This window comes from Taudactylus pleione, unplaced genomic scaffold (assembly GCF_031769625.1).
Source record: "Taudactylus pleione unplaced genomic scaffold, aTauple2 ptg000090l, whole genome shotgun sequence".
In the NCBI taxonomy this organism is placed as follows: domain Eukaryota; kingdom Metazoa; phylum Chordata; class Amphibia; order Anura; family Myobatrachidae; genus Taudactylus; species Taudactylus pleione.
In genome coordinates this window covers 301748-318245 of record NW_028284492.1, presented here as the reverse complement: position 1 = coordinate 318245, position 16498 = coordinate 301748, and the positions used below count along the sequence as shown (strand labels likewise).

The 16498-nt window shown below is 41.0% G+C and overlaps 1 protein-coding gene across 1 annotated transcript in view; it reads right to left on the bottom strand.

Moving 5' to 3' along the window:
- The window catches only part of FAM110B (family with sequence similarity 110 member B), a 153928-nt gene that overhangs the window by 101746 nt on the left and 35684 nt on the right, over positions 1-16498 (bottom strand). The window lies entirely within an intron of this gene.

Below are 16498 nucleotides of genomic sequence, written 5' to 3'. Positions count from 1 at the left end.
TACTGTCTAAAAAAAACAAAAAACACACTAAACATGAAAGGAGCACCTATAAACTTCACATATACGGTTAATTTCAAACAGGCACACAGAAAAATATTGAAATAATAATTTAAAATAGCATAAATAAAAAGGTATTTCGAGGAATTTCTTAAACTTTAGGATATAAGTGAAGCCCTGCCCTGCAGACGTACAGCCTGGTAACAATGTAAACAAAGACAAAATGGAGATTTTCCCTATCAGTCACCTATTAAAGAGGTGAATATGTATACCTTACATTGGTTATTGTGCTATATATTTCTGTTGATTTGCATGGAAACTAGGGATGTGCAGGCTCGGATAGGTTCGAGTTTGCACGCAGAGTTCGGATTTTTCCCTCCAAAAAACGGGGTCCATGCAAGATGACGTTTTGCCTCTTTCAGAGTCCCGTTTTTTGGAGGGAAAAATCCGAACTCGGCGTGCAAACTCGAACCTATCGGAGACTGCACATCCCTAATGGAAACCAAAGAAAATCACAGGAAACATTGCGCGGGAGGGTTCCGAAAAAGACACGGCAACAAATGCAGGGTCAGTGGTAAGTACAGACTGTGTAATGGTTAGCATTACTGCCTCACAGCACTGAGGTTGTGGGTTTGACTCCCATCACGGCCCTAACTGTGCAGAGTTTGTATATTCTCCCTGTCTTGTGTGGGTTTCCACTGGGTGCTCCAGTTTCCTTCCACACTCCAAAAATATACTGGTAGGTTAATTGTCTCCCAACAAAAATTAACCCTAGTGTGTATGTGTGTGCGCATGTGATAGGGAACATAAGCTCCACTGGGGCAGGGACTGATGTGAATGGCCAACTATTCTCTGTGAAGCGCTGCAGAATATGTGTGCGCTATATAAATAACTGGTAATGAATACATAAGTAGATATATATAAAATAGTGTAAGATCACACTGTTTAACCCTTTTACTGCCTAGAATGAGCGAAACTCGCCCCAAGCACTGCAGGAGTCAAATGAAGGGGCCATTTTTCTTAAAGTCCCCAATCTCCCTTAAAGTTGCTCTTGCTCAACCCCATGGGAGGGTGGGGTTACATTATGTTATTACATCAGACCCATAACAAAAATTATGTTTGTATTTACCATCAAATTAATCAATTTATTCTACTAATACAATAAACACCATTCTTTAGATCTTCACATCTAGATTGGATTATTGAAAAGTAGTAGTTATGTTGTCTATCCAATTTTAAATCACAGAAGATTATAGTGAGGGCTGAACACAGGCAGGGGCAACAAGAAAGGGATGGGAGCGGCTACTAGGTATCTGGGCCTGTTGGAAGGGCAAGACGGGAGCCCGGGTCAGCGACCACTCCCACTGCTCTACCCACTACCGCTGGCCGTTACTGTATAGCAGAACAGCCGCACATCAGGCAGTGAGAGAGCGGAGACTGCTGCAGCAGTCTTCTCTCACTGCCCAATGTGCCAATACGGTTGTGCGTGGCCAGTTGACAGAGAAGTGTTAGAGGTGGGGCAGCACTGATCGCTGCACCCCTGTGCTGAGCGAGCAGCGCACAGTAGTATCTTATGCTTTTTTTTGAAGGGGCTGTGGTCATGACTATCCCGATTTGGCCACTCACCCTTTCAGTACACAGGCCCATCAGAGCTCTTGGTCCTGAACATAGGGACACCCTCATTTAAAAAGTTAGTCCCTGCTTTAAAATACAATTATCCTTGAGAAGTTAGTTTTTCATGTGTTATCACCAGAACACGCCTGCACTGCAGAAATGACAAAATCCATTGATGGGAGAATCTCTCTTCTATTCTACTATTTGCATACTTCCCAACCGTTACGATATTAGCAGGACAGTCCCATTTATCAGGGCACTGTCCCACCCGCAGGCCGTAGTGCCCCGTGGGCAGTTGGGAGACACTCAGTGAATGGATAAGTCCATTTAGAGCCAGAATGAGGCTGCGGGCAGCGGAGCAGCATCTGGAGTGCTGGGCTCGCCTCCTGCGTGAGGGGAATTTGTAGTGTGACATGAGGTCACTTCCCTAAAATGTCACACACCAGGGGGCAGGGGGCCACATCAGCCTTCAGCACGTGCATGAAGTCCCAAAACTGTATCTGATTGTTTGGAGGGATATATTGTATAATAGAAAAAGGAAAAATTCTAATAATGAGATATTCTATATATGTACATACAGGGACATAGCAGAGAGAAAAAAAAGCCTGTGACCATCTCTTCCAACTATATCACTGCACAGTAGGATCAGCTAAAATGCAGAATAAAACATTTGAGAATAAAAAAAACAAAACAAACCCATAGCTGCCTTAATACACCTCACAAAAAAGGAGCAATGTATCATCTTAGTATGAATGCAAATTAAGAAAATGGCCCGAATAAAAGAAATTCACCAACATTTCATGAATACATCTAAGCTGCTCAATTGCTCAAATTTACATAAATAAAAAATAAAACAGCAGGATAGACTGAATAGAAAAACACCAGCCACACTGGAGGTTAAGCTTGTAGGGGTAATACACGGCAAAAAAACATCGGCTTGTGCTTTCCCTTCACTTTTAGGGCGGTGTTAAAAAAGCAAATTCAGAAAACTAATCTGCAGTATAGTGCACTAGATACCTAATGTACCTAATGAACTGAGGTGGGATGCACTAAGTATCGCTTCCGCGATGCGGTACATCCCACCTCTGTTCGGGTACATACCGCAGATGATTACAGCGATATGTACTTATAAATGCGATTTACATTTATTGGGAGAGCTGTCCATTGCAGAGATATTCTTTGCGATGCCCCCGGACAGAGGGCCTTCCGGGTTTAAGACCCAGAGGGCCCTCTGGCATCGCAGAAGGACGCCCGCGCCGGGGGGGGGGGGGGGGGGTGATGGGAGGGATCCGATCAAATATCTCACCCGCTAAGCATCCCAGTAAGAAGCCCGTAGGCTTCTATTGGGTAATGCCACCTAATGGTGGCATTACCTACCAGGACGATCCATTCTGGTGCCCAGTACATATGTAAAATTTCAGCTTTAGTACATCCAGGCCTTTAAAAGCAAAGTTAAACACGTTACTTTATTAAATTACTAAATGTTATCCTTGGTTTATTATAAATCTATATTGACATGTAGTTAATTTCATGTACACATCCACTTCCTATATCTCCTAATCCCATTGCTGTAAATAGAAATTGATATAAATTAATAAGTGTCCAAATCCTGTCCTGGTAGGTCATATCGGGAGGGAATATGATTTTGTTTAGCTCTGATGATGAGTGCCTGGAGCTATTCAATTGTTCACATCGCGCCAGGCACTTAAGTCGGGAGCTTAGTCAAGGTAAACGTAGGTGCTGGGCATGATGCTGGTAATTATCTCGGTAAGCCTGCAACTAGCAATGCGGCACAACTTAAGTTGGATTTCTGCTCGCACCTAAGGAGGATGCGAGCAGAAAGACTAGTTGCAGGTTGCAGCGTGGCCAATTGAATGGCTCCTGGCTATCTTTTACAGATCTAAAAAAACTTCAAATTCATTGAATTGCCACATTGGTCTATTACAATATTTTATACCCAACTCTAACTTCCTATATAAACTGCAGTTTACTTACGGCTTTTACCGCAAGATCCGATGAGATTAATCCATTCCCTCACCAGATGTCAATACTGAATATTAAATAACCCAACCCTCTGAGCAAATGTACAGAAACATTACAACAGAAATAAAGACCATAAAAAGGATTCTTCATAGCTTTCTACATGTACAAATGTGTCCTTACACATCTTTGCTGCAGTCGCAGCAAAAGCCCCTCTCGGCGCACCAGGTCCAGTGAGACACTTCTAGCATCTTTTATGCTGAAAATGTATTTAAGTTGCAATATGATGCGACTAGGAAGCACCAGTAGACTGTGCTGATTAATTTGATATGTAACACTTGTATATGTGTGTGCGACTGAATCCCCAAGTCTCATCTTTTTTCATTCCGAGTACCATTGTGCTTCATATACGGACTCCGGTGACGCATATTAAATTAATCAGCAGAGTCTCCTGGTAGGTCCTAGTCGCATCGCAACTTAGAAGATCTTTCTGAAAAAAAAAAAAAGCCCAACGTTAACAGAGTAGCACGGGACTTGGGAGCTCACTCACACCAGGGAAGTCGCGCTGTGTGGAATATTGAGGCTAGATGTATGAGGGCGCATCTGTAGGAAATAAATGGAAAGTTTTTCCAGGGAATAGAAACAAACAACTGAAGTTTCACTTATGTAAAAACAGATGTGTGTTTACATTGTGCTTCCCATGATCACAGCTTATTCCACCCTCCTTTCTCACACTCAACCCTTTGCGTTAGGTACTAAATCAGATATACGCACTGGGACAAGGCTATTTATTAAAAACAAAAAATTAAATGTGATCAATATATACCTATATCTCCACACAACATAACAACTTAAATCAGACACCTCTGCTGAAAAAAAATAATATAAATAATAAATATTATATATAATAAAAAAGTAACAGGTTGCAAGCTATGGCCCGTATTCAATTAGTTTCGCGTACGCGATAAAGTTTCGTATGCCGGACTTTTTGCATTTAAGCCGTGTAAACTATCGTGCGTGTACCTGCAACTTGCCCTATTCAATTCCAAAAGACACGTGAAAAAAGGAGACACACGAAGTCAGAACAGGTGAAAAGTGGTGTCACAATCAGGGAAATCAGCCTGAACCCCCAAAAAAGATGCAGAAACATTGGGGATCAATGTAGTGGTGCCCGATTAGCCGTAATACAACTGTTCGCACAATTGCCACTAATTAGCATATTTACATAAGCAGTATTTTTTGGAGAAAATAAGTCCAGTCAAATTTGGGGTACCTGAAAATGGGTACTAGCACCTTTTAATGTCTCTAAAGTGCAGTTTTAATAATTGCAAATTTCCCCCATCATAAAAGCACCTGCAATCCCAAAAACACTTGACCCCTTCTTAGAGGACCCCCAGAACCTTATTTCGCTAGTTTGCGAACTTGTCCCCCCACTTTGTGCTTTTTTGCCGCCAAATTTCCAAATACTTTTTTGGGGTGTTCCTCACTTATTTTTAGTATTTTTTTTTTTTTTTTTAATGCAGTTATCCTTTGGGGGGCTGTTCCAAGGGTGCCAAGAGGTTTTCCCACCGTTGCATCCCAAAATAAAAATGTTGCACTTTTCTTCTGCTATTCAGAGGCGAATCTTTTTTGCCTATTACATTGCATTGAGTTTCCATGTACGCGAAGAAGCGAATGGAATTGAATACGGAGATGAGTTTCTGCCTGGCGAAAAGTCGCAATCGGCAATACTTTTTCAAGGATCTCGGCATTTCGCTACTAATTGAATACGGCCCTATGTGCGTTATATTCTAAGGATGACAAAATAGATAGATATGAATTTATAGACAGAATTTAATAATAGCTCTTCGTCTGCTCACACATGACAAAACATTTTCAAATACCGGCTGATCAGAGCTTACCTAGTAGAAGTATGCATTGCCTGTAGCGTAACTATTGCAAAATGGGCTGCATTAGCTCACTAACCAAGTCCCCTCTACAGCCACGTTGAGAATAGGGGAGCAGAGGAACAGAGGATGTTATATAAACATATAAAACCAACACTGTCTAGCGGATCAGTTGCTGGTAGGAAGAACTTTTTCCCACCACCAAATGCTGGTCTACATGCATCAGTGCCTGTATCTGCATCCAAGGCTTAGACACTGTACAATGACAGTGCTTGTTGCATTTTGAGGCAATGTCTGAAGACTATTGGTTGATCAAGAGAACTAAGAGGCCTATATATTAAGCCGAAGTCACGCGCCAATGGCCATTTCCACATGATTAATGTACTGTTTCTACTAGTAAATGGGGCAATTTACCAAAGACGTCTTTGATAAGCATGCAGCGAGGGGACTGTTATTGGGGCAAGGTCATCGTTGAGACAGCCTCCTATTCGATACATGACTAATTGTAAATTGCCCCGTTAATTCGTCTTTGATCGCTGTAAGTAGATTAGTGGAAGAGAATAGTTGTGAAACTTCCCTCACAAAAACATTTTAGAAAAATTAGGAGATGAGGGTTTTGGTTTTTATTTTTTTGAGAGAAAATGATCGGAGACCTCTGTACATTGTAGGTAAAGGAAAACACCATTTCTTCTACCAATACTAGAAAATACTATGCAGGTAGGTAGTCACCCCCCTGATTTAGTGGACTCTTTAGTTTATGCCATGAAACAAAATATTGTTATTTTACAGTTACTGAAATCATTAAGCAGTTTTCTGTTCGTAACTATGCTAAATTGTGATGCACAGTGTTTGAATGCTCGGTTACTGCAATATTGCTTTAGTTTATTTTTCTCTCTGCAGACTGCAATGCACTTTCCTATAAAAAAGCCGCTCGTCAGTTGCCGCAAGCTGCAACCTGTATGACTGATTAATGTTGCTGTACAAAACCATACTGGGGCTGCTGGAGCATGGAATGCTTCTCGCTAGACACGTCCTCGGCAGTGATGTGAACAAGAGGAAAAAAAAAGTTATATAAAAAACAGCCCTTTTGTGGCTGTAGGAATAATTCCAGCACAGAAAATAAACCTAAAGTCTGCAATAAAATGGTCAACACATTTTTTAAAACAGGACAAAGTGAAGCTGCAATATACAGAGTTGTACTGGATTACAATAGTGAAAATACAGCCAAACATCACTTGTTTAACAAGTGTTTGCTACGTTCTAAGGGTCCAGAGCTAGGCAATGATAGCACACCCAACAGGGTTTCATGCAAGTGCAGTGCTCCCCCACTTGCAACATGTCCAGCAACTTACGAAAATGCAAGTACTACCCAATGATATAAGTTGCTCCTGCAATTGTTGTTTGATGCAAGAACAAATAAAAACACAAAAGGGCACTGCATTCTCAAGCTAAATAACTAGGACAACTATAGTCGAATGAGATCGGTATGAAATACCGACAGTCAGGATCCTGGAAGTCGGAGTCTCGACGCAGGGATCTCGACGGTGTAACCATACCAACACTTGTTGCTCGGTATGCTCACCGTCCCCCTCTCCCTACCCTACCCCTCGCTCTTTGGTGCCTAACCCTAACCTCCCCCTCCCCGCACCCTAAACCTAACCCTCCGTCCTTAGTGCCTTGCCCTAACCCTCCCCCTCAGCCTGCTACTTGCCTTCGGCATCCCGTCGATTGGGATGCTGGCACCGGGATTCTGATTGGCGTCGGTATTCTGTAAGAATCGGCATCGCGACCGCCGAGATGCTGAACACATGAAAATGGTCAAACGCCATTTCTAATGCAGCCTGGTCCTGAGTGGAGTGTCAGGGGTTAATATGGACTAAAACTGGCAATACAAAACAACGATTATGCCACACTTACTTGAAAATTTAGGGCCGGGTTCAATTAGCCCCGGTAACTGAACGGGTGCTAATTGATCGCCGGCCCGTATTCAATTAACCCCGCTTATCCGGGATTTCTTTTCTGGTCTCCTGAGACCCGAAAATAAATCCCTGTTAACTGCTAGATAAAGCACAGGAACTTATCTGATTCTGTGCGTTAATGCCTGATAATACTAATGCTGGGTACACACTGATAGATACATTGGCCGATAAATTGATCGGCCAATGAATCTGCTGCCCGTCGGCCAGTGTGTACCTGCGATATGTCTGTGAACATCGTCGTTCACCGACATATCTGTCCATCGGCTGTGCAGCACAGCCAATACGATATGTCTGCAGACATATCTGTCCATCAGCAAGTGTGTACGGGCGGTCTGCAGACTGGCCGTACACACATAGCGGCAGCCTCAAGGGAGACGGGACCGGCCCTCGACACGCCCACCGAGACCCTAGGGCTAAAGTAGATGATGGCCATTCAGTGTGTATGAACGACCATCATCTGCAGGTATATCTGCAGCTCACACACACAGTGTATAATATATATATATATATATATATATATATATATATATACACACATACATACATACATACATACATACATACACACACACACACACACAATTTATTTATTACACACACACACGTATATATACAAAAATCTATAAAAATAAAAGAAATATGCCCGCGCTCTGTTTTAACTATATTGTACATGCTACCAGATGCACGGCAGCTGTATACAAAACTAAAATGTAAAAAAAAAAAAAAGTTGATATTGCCGGTAACAATAATATACTGCAAGTCTGTGTGTATCTAGCAAATAAAAGCACAGGGATTTTGTTCATATTTTGATCAAAAAAGCTTGCAGCCAACCATCAGGAGACCCAAATTCTCTGCAAGTTCCTACACTAGCATATATGCCCAACACACCATTACATTGCAGGTAAATGCACACACCTCTCAGGTACCAAGCGTATATACTCGTAATATACTTTAATAGCATTGGACAAGGTAATCCTTATTAATTATTAGATCTACATAGCTTTTTTTCCAATGGGCTAAGAAAAGACAACACTACCTAAAACTACAACAAAGCAATAAATATAACATTTATTGGGACAACAAATATTAAAACGTAATCCCATTGACACAGATGTATCCTTATGAGAAAAAAATCTGACATAGGTGTGATGGGTGAAAACCATCCTGTCAAGTGGTTAGAAAAGAATGTTAGTGGGGAGGGGGAGACAACCAGAGTCATGAGCTATACAAAATTTAGCACCAATTAGGTGACACTGGAGCTCACATTTAGTTTACAACTGCAGTAATACTTCAATGTGCTGAGGAAGAACATTTAGAAAAGGAAGCCCAGGGCTAAGAGATTTCCCAGAGGTCACTAGGTCCCCAGTTAACACATAATAGGCTCTAAGTTAGGTGCTGGAAATAAATGGGGACTATGATTTGCAGCAAGAACGACCAACATATTTTTCTTTAGAAACACTCACTAAAATGCTCATGTGGGGTTTCCTTTGAAAAACTGCTAACATGGTTTCAAATTACTTTCCCGTGACATATCATGCATCTGGCTTTAATTTAGTTCATTAAGTAAACATTCGTAAAATCGAAACTCCATCTATAAAAGCCATGTTATTACCGTTAGGAAAACAAATAGATTAAACAATAAAAAAAAAAATTAAATAAAGACGTTGTCAGCAAGACCGATATAAAAAGCAGAGGCTATACCTAATGTTTATCTTGGGATAAGTAAGCACTTAGTTGAAATACAGTGTTGGCTTCTACCATGGGAAAAATACTGCACAGTAATAAGGAACACTAAAAACTTAGGCACAAACTGACATCTACAAAACAGCATTCACAAATATGTATGTAAGAGTCTTGGGAATAAATATCAGTTATGATCATAGAGGGAAGATTTTTTTCCTTTGCAGAGCAGCAGACTTGCTATCAGCAATAAGGAACCACTGGTAAACACATGCAGCCAAACCTATTGTGCAAGTCTAATAACAGGACAGTTTGAACTTCTCTACTCAACAAACAAAACCCAATAAAATATTTCAAACTCTGTCACAGTATGGGGACATTTACATTACTAGAAGTACTTAGTAGCTTAAGCTATATAAACTGTATTTTAGGTTTAGTGATCCTTTAAAAGGGATTAACTAATTCCTTGTGATTAAATGCTACTCATCTGTATATACTGTTAGAGATTTACAATGGGCTCCTTTCTTTGTTCTCTAGTCAAAAATGAAATTTCAAGAACGGTTTAATGAAGTATCACTAAGTAGAGAACACAAACGATTTATGCATTATGGATATAAAGGGAATAGTAAAACTAATACTGTAATATAAGTATTAGAAACCATAAAGGAGTTCCATAGCTATTGAAAAAACGACATTGATTTTATATAAGGTAACTCCAAAAGGGATGTCAAATAGCCTTATTATTTTATAGTACATATTATACTGTATTACTTACTGCTCATCATACATTAGTTTCATATTGAAACAGAGCAAATTACTAGCATGACACGACAGTCATAAGCATATTTACCGATTGCTGAGAGAGGACATCACTACTCTCTAAGTAATGACTGATATTGTCACAGGATGATATTTTTGGAATTTAGGTTTACCTGTACAGTGTATATCATTTTATTTTTTAACATAACAGATCTAAAAAAAATACAAATTTCTTTTGCATTAGCTATTCTTCTACTTATGACCACCTGCCTTTGCTGCAATCCAGCAACATTTTCAAAGAAGAGAAATGCAATTATAGCATACTGGTGGGTCTATTTACTAAGCAGTGTTAGGAGACAGAGTGAAAAGTGATAAGAAAGTGATAAGGTGCCAGCCAATCAGCTCCCAACTGTCATCTCACAGGTTGTGTTTGAAAAATGACAGGAGCTGATTGGCTGGCACCTTATCACTTTTCACTCTGTCTCCTAACACTGCTTAATATATAGACCCCTGGATACAGTATTACAGAATCATGCATATTAATTAATGAATCTATCTATCTATCTATCTATCTATCTATGGTCAGCCACTGCAGTTGGTGTGAGGCTGATGACTGTATACTTTCTTTACAAGTAAATAAAATTCCTATATAAAAAGATAATATTGCAATGCCAGCTCTGTATACTGGAGTTAATTGCTTGCTCTACTTTCATTATAAATAATATGATCAGTATATAAAATTTTTCAGAACAAGCAGCTAATCACAAGAGCGGAAGCAAGTCACTAATCTCAGAATGAGTAAATACAGGGACCACATTTAAAGTTTGGCAAACAAAGACAAATAAACATGCAGAAACATACAGAAACATGCATCAATAGATAGCACAGAAAAGTACAAAGGGAACAGAACTGGGTCAATAGTAAATTCATCCCAATCGCTGCATACAGCAGTTCTGTACATATTTAAGGTGGAGATGTTTCAAGCTTAAGTTTTACATCTAGTTTGGTTTACTATTTAAGTTACAACCTTAACAGATTTCATCCTCAGCCTTCAGCAAAATCTAGTGGGTGGAAAAATATTTCCATAATACAATACAAATGGCTTGTTTTAAGAACGGACCATATAATACTGTATACTTCATATAAAGTGCATGCATAAAAAGACACAAACCGGGAACTCTGATGTAACTGGTGACATTAATACTAGGAAGTCGGATTACAGGTTGAGTGTCCCCTATCCAAATATTCTGAAATACGGAATATTCCGAAATACAGAATTTTTTTTTAGCATGACTGAGAAAGTGAAACCTTTGCTTTTTGATGGTTTAATGTACACAAGTTTTGTTTAAGGCACAACATGATTAAAATTATTGTATAAAATTACCTTCAGGCTCTGTGTATAAGGTGTATATGACACAAATGAATTTCATGTATGTACACAAACTTTGCTTGAGACACAAAATTATTGAAAATATTGTATAAAATTACCTGCAGGCTGTGTTTATAAGGTATGTATATAATACATAGATGCATTCTGTGTTTAGATTTGGTCCTATTCCCAAGATCTCATTATAATATGCAAATATTCCAAACTACGGAATATTCAGATATCCAAAATACCCCTAGTCCCAAACATTTTGGATATGGGAGACTCAACCTGTATAAACTATTTCATCACCGGTAACAGTTAATATAGGAGTTATTTAACCCCAAAACGAAATAATAAAAATTGTATTACTAGGGGGATGCGGTCAATATCCCGATGGCGGGGATTCCCGCGCTCAGAATGCAGACGTCGAAATTCTGACACTTGTCAGATCCCGGCGCCAGCATCCAGACCGCGGATCCAGAAGGTAAGTAGCTGGGTTGGGGGGAGGGTTTGCGTTAGGTTTTAGCACTAGGGGGAGGGTAGGGTTAGGCACTGGGGAGGGAGGGTTAGGGCAGGGAGAGGTTAAGAATACCAACCTTGTCGGGATCCTGTATCCGTCCCATTACTAGCATTATAACTATATAAACGAACAACACTACTGGCAAAAGTGCATGTCCTTTACTGTAGAGACAGATGCTGGTTACCCAAGTGAAGCAAATAGCTCACTACTGTATATTACTAAAAATTGGGTCATATGTAGCAATAATTACCATCATGTATGAACTAAAGGAATAGGATTTTTTTCTCAACTCATGGTGCAGCAGTTTTACTACCATGAAATTAACATTTCTTACCTTAGCTATAGTAGGAATTACTATATGCAGTATTCAGAATTTTCAGAATAAAGTTTGTAGAATCGGATATGTAATTGTACAGTAGAAGAATGTAGAGATTATGGGTAGATCAGTGCATATTGCAAGTTATGTTTTTTCGATGTTCTGTTCTAATTCTGCCCACGCAAATCAATAGGAGTTTAAACACTAATGCTGGGTACACACTGGCAGATATATTGGCCGATCCATTGATCGGCCAATATATCAGGTGCCCATCAGCCAGTGTGTACCAGCAATACAGTACATCCGGAAAGTATTCACTGCGCTTCACTTTTTCCACATTTTATGTTACAGCCTTAATCCAAAATGGAATAAATTATTTTTTGTCCTCAAAATTCTACACACAATGCCCCATAATGACAACAAGATTTTTGCAAATTTAAAAAAAAAAATCATATGTACATAAGTATTCACAGCCTTTGCTCAATACTTTGTTGATGTACCTTTGGCAGCAATTACAGCCTCAAGTCTTTTTGAATAAGATGCCACAAGCTTGGCACACCTATCTTTGGGCAGTTTCGCCCATTCCTCTTTGTAGCACCTCTCAAGCTCCATCAGGTTGGATGGGGAGCGCCGATGCACAGTCATTTTCAGAGATGTTCAATTGGATTCAAGTCTGGGCTCTGGCTGGGCCACTCAAGGACATTCACAGAGTTGTCCTGAAGCCACTCCTTTGAGATCTTGGCTGTATGCTTAGGATCGTTGTCCTGCTGAAAGATAAACAGTCGCCCCAGTCTGAGGTCAAAAGCGCTGTGGACCAGGTTTTCAGCCAGGATGTCACTGTACATTGCTGCATTCATCTTTCCCTCTATCCTGATAAGTCTCCCAGTTCCTGCCGCTAAAAAACATCCCCACACCATGATGCTGCCACCACCATGCTTCACTGTAGGGATGGTATTGGCCTGGTGCTGAGCTGTGCATGTTTTCCTCCAAACATAACGCCTAGCATTGACGCCAAAGAGTTCTTTGTCTTATCAGACCAGATAATTTTGTTTCTCATGGTCTGAGAGACCTTCAGGTGCTTTTTGGCAAACTCCCGGCAGGCTGCCATGTGCTTTTTACTAAGGAGCGGCTTCTGTCGGGCCACTCTACCATACAGGCCTGATTGGTGGACTGCTGCAGAGATGGTTGTCCTTCTGGAAGGTCCTCCTCTCTCCACAGAGGAATGCTGTAGCTCTGACAGAGTGACCATTGGGTTCTTGGTCACCTCCCTGACTAGGGGCCTTCTACCACGATTGCTCAGTTTAGACGGCCGGCCAACTCTAGGAAGAGTCCTGGTGGTTCCGAACTTCTTCCATTTACGGACGATGGAGGCCACTGTGCTCATTGAGACCTTCAAAGCAGCAGATAGATATTTTTCTGTACCTTTCCCCAAATTTGTGCCTCGAGACAATCCTGTCTCGGAGGTCTACAGACAATTCCTTGGACTTCATGCTTGGTTTGTGCTCTGACATGCACTGTCAAGTGTGGGACCTTATATAGACAGGTGTATGCCTTTCAAAATCATGTCCAAACAACTGAATTTACCACAGGTAGACTCCAATTAAGCTGTAGGAACATCTCAAGGATGATCAGTGGAAACAGGACACACCTGAGCACCTGTTTCAATTTTGAGCTTCATGGCAAAGGCTGTGAATACTTATGTACATGTGATTTCTTAGTTTTTTTATTTTAATTGAATTAGCAAAAAAAAAAAAAGTTTTTACACGTCGTCATAATGGGGTGTTGTGTGTAGAAATTTGAGGACAAAAATGACATGTGGAAAACGTGAAGTGCTGTGAATACTTTCCGGATGCACTGTAGGTCTGTAAATGACGTAGTTCACAGGCATATCGCATCGGCTCTGCTGCACAGCCGATGCGACAGATGGATCAGCGAACACATGCAGCAGAGGCCGCAGTGAGGGGGCAGACACGCCTCTGACCTGCCCCCCGGCTAGCGGACCCCATAGTTGCAATAGTACATTCAATTATGATATCCTGTGAACAAGAAAAGTAATTACCAGGAGAGGAGATTGGGAAAGATAAGGCCTGTGCCTATGTTTGCATATAGAGCACCTGAAGATGCTCAGCAGGCACCAAAAACAGCAGGGAAAAAAAAAAAATCACACAGCCGACTGACTGAGGTGTAACTAAACATAAGCAGGGGTTTGTGTTGCAGAGACTACGCAATTGTGATATTGCAGTAAAGAGGTGTATGCTATAACGGACAGTGATAGAATATTGATTGTGAGCAGTGGCGGATTTTACCTAGGGACTGCAGCCCCCCCCCCTAGTAAAATCCTCCACTCCCCTGTGAAACCCCCCACCACCCCTGCATGTCAATTAGCAGCCGATCATTCTAAAAGCAGAATTGCTTCCTATTGGGAGCGCTTTCTGCTAATCACACGTCAGACAGGCAGTCCCAGGGGGAGAGGTCTCCTCCTCCTGGGACTGTCATTAACAGAAAGCACTTCCAATAGGAAACGCTTCTGCTTTTATTACGGCAGCCTTATTCGGCTTCTTGGGCCTACAGAGGATGCAGCCCCTAGCAGATACCGTATTCTGCGCATGCACTTTTTTTTGTGGCTTTTATTTTCTTCATTTTATGCGCATGTCCACTGAATAAAGGAGGAATGCTGCCATCGCACAGTGCACAGGGGGTTTGGAATGCAGCCCACACCTGCAGAAATAAGGTAGGAACCGCCGCTGATTGTATTGAAGTATTAAGGGGTCTATTTACTAAGCAGTGTTAGGAGACAGTGAAAAGTGATAAGAAAGTGATAAGGTGCCACCCAATCAGCTCCCAACTGTCATCTCACAGGCTGTTTTGGAAAAATGACAGTTTGGAGCCGATTGGCTGGCACCTTATCACAGACTTATCACTTTTCACTGTCTTCTAACACTGCTTAGTAAATAGACCCCTAAGTTAGGTTCTGCCCTCTTTACATGAGGACTTGGGTATCTGCGCGATCACAGTCCAGACGCTAGTGTGGTACCAGTCAGGGTGATACAGTTATTGGCTATGATAGAGGTGTGCAATTATAAGCCTGGGGCCCGTTACTGCATAACGTGTGGGCATCTGACAGAGTGGAGGGTGCCCTTTAGGTTATAGGGATAACTGAACAGGGTTTCCGAGTAAACATCTGTTTACATACCGATAACTTGTAACATAAATGTATATTAAAACAATTTTAACACCAGTTGTACATGGACTTAGTGGCATATAGCCTGTGCTACTAACTCTACTGGGACTTCTCTATAATGAGCCTGGTCCAACACCATGTGAAATAGCCTAGTGTATTCACTCTCATCCTTTGCATCACAGCTGCCAGATGGAAGAACTCTGTCCAATCCCTGTCTATTACGGCTTCAAGGTTTAGTTCAGGCTTCGAATTTCTCACATAATTACTCAACGACGCACTATCATCTTCGAGGCCTCGACTAACACCCAATTATGTTCTTCCTCCAGAAAGCTTTACATCAGGGATTTTCAAACATAACCCCCGTCACAGCTGCTTGATATCCAAACACTATCACACTATCCTCTCTTCAAAATAAAATAGTTTAACTCGCTTCAATAGTGAATTTGACACAACAAGCAACGATTCCTGGTCCTGCTCTCCTTTATGCTCGTATTCAATTAGGCATGAAAAGTCGGAGACATTTCGCCTATTGTACTTTCCGTCGCATTTGCTTATTTGGGACACGAATTAGTGCCATGTACGTCCACGTGATTCGCCCTATTCAATTACAGAACAGGCAAAAACGCAAATAGGCGAATGCATAACAGGCGGAAAGTACTGAATACATTAGGGGAATCAGTCTGTACCCCAAAATAAGACGCTCTGACACTGGAAATCATTACAGATGTGTACTATTAGCCCAAATAAACGTACTTTATGTCCTTAAGTTGTGTTTAAAGGTTTCTAAAAGCATATTTGTAAGAGTGGTGAAGAATGACAGAAAACAGTATTTTTTTGGTGAAAATAAATAGTAATTTTCACTTTTTTCCATCTGCCATTCATTGGAGAAACTTTTCCGCCTGTTTCAATGCATTAAAGTTTCCGCTTAGGCGAAAACGTCCTGGAATTGAATTTGGAGATAAGATGCAAACAGGCGAAAAGCGGCAATAGGTGAAACTTTTGCGCTGATTATGGCTTTTCGCATCGAATTCAATTGGGCCCTTAGTATGTATCTCCTGAAGAGGATAACAAGGTAGGACGATGTCACACTCAAGTGTTCTTGTGAGCAATGACACAATGAATGTGGCTTAATCTGAGGTCATGCCTTCTCATTGTTTAGAAGAGTTAAGAGATAATTTCCCAAAACTATTAATCGTGTTTAGTACAATCAACAGAAA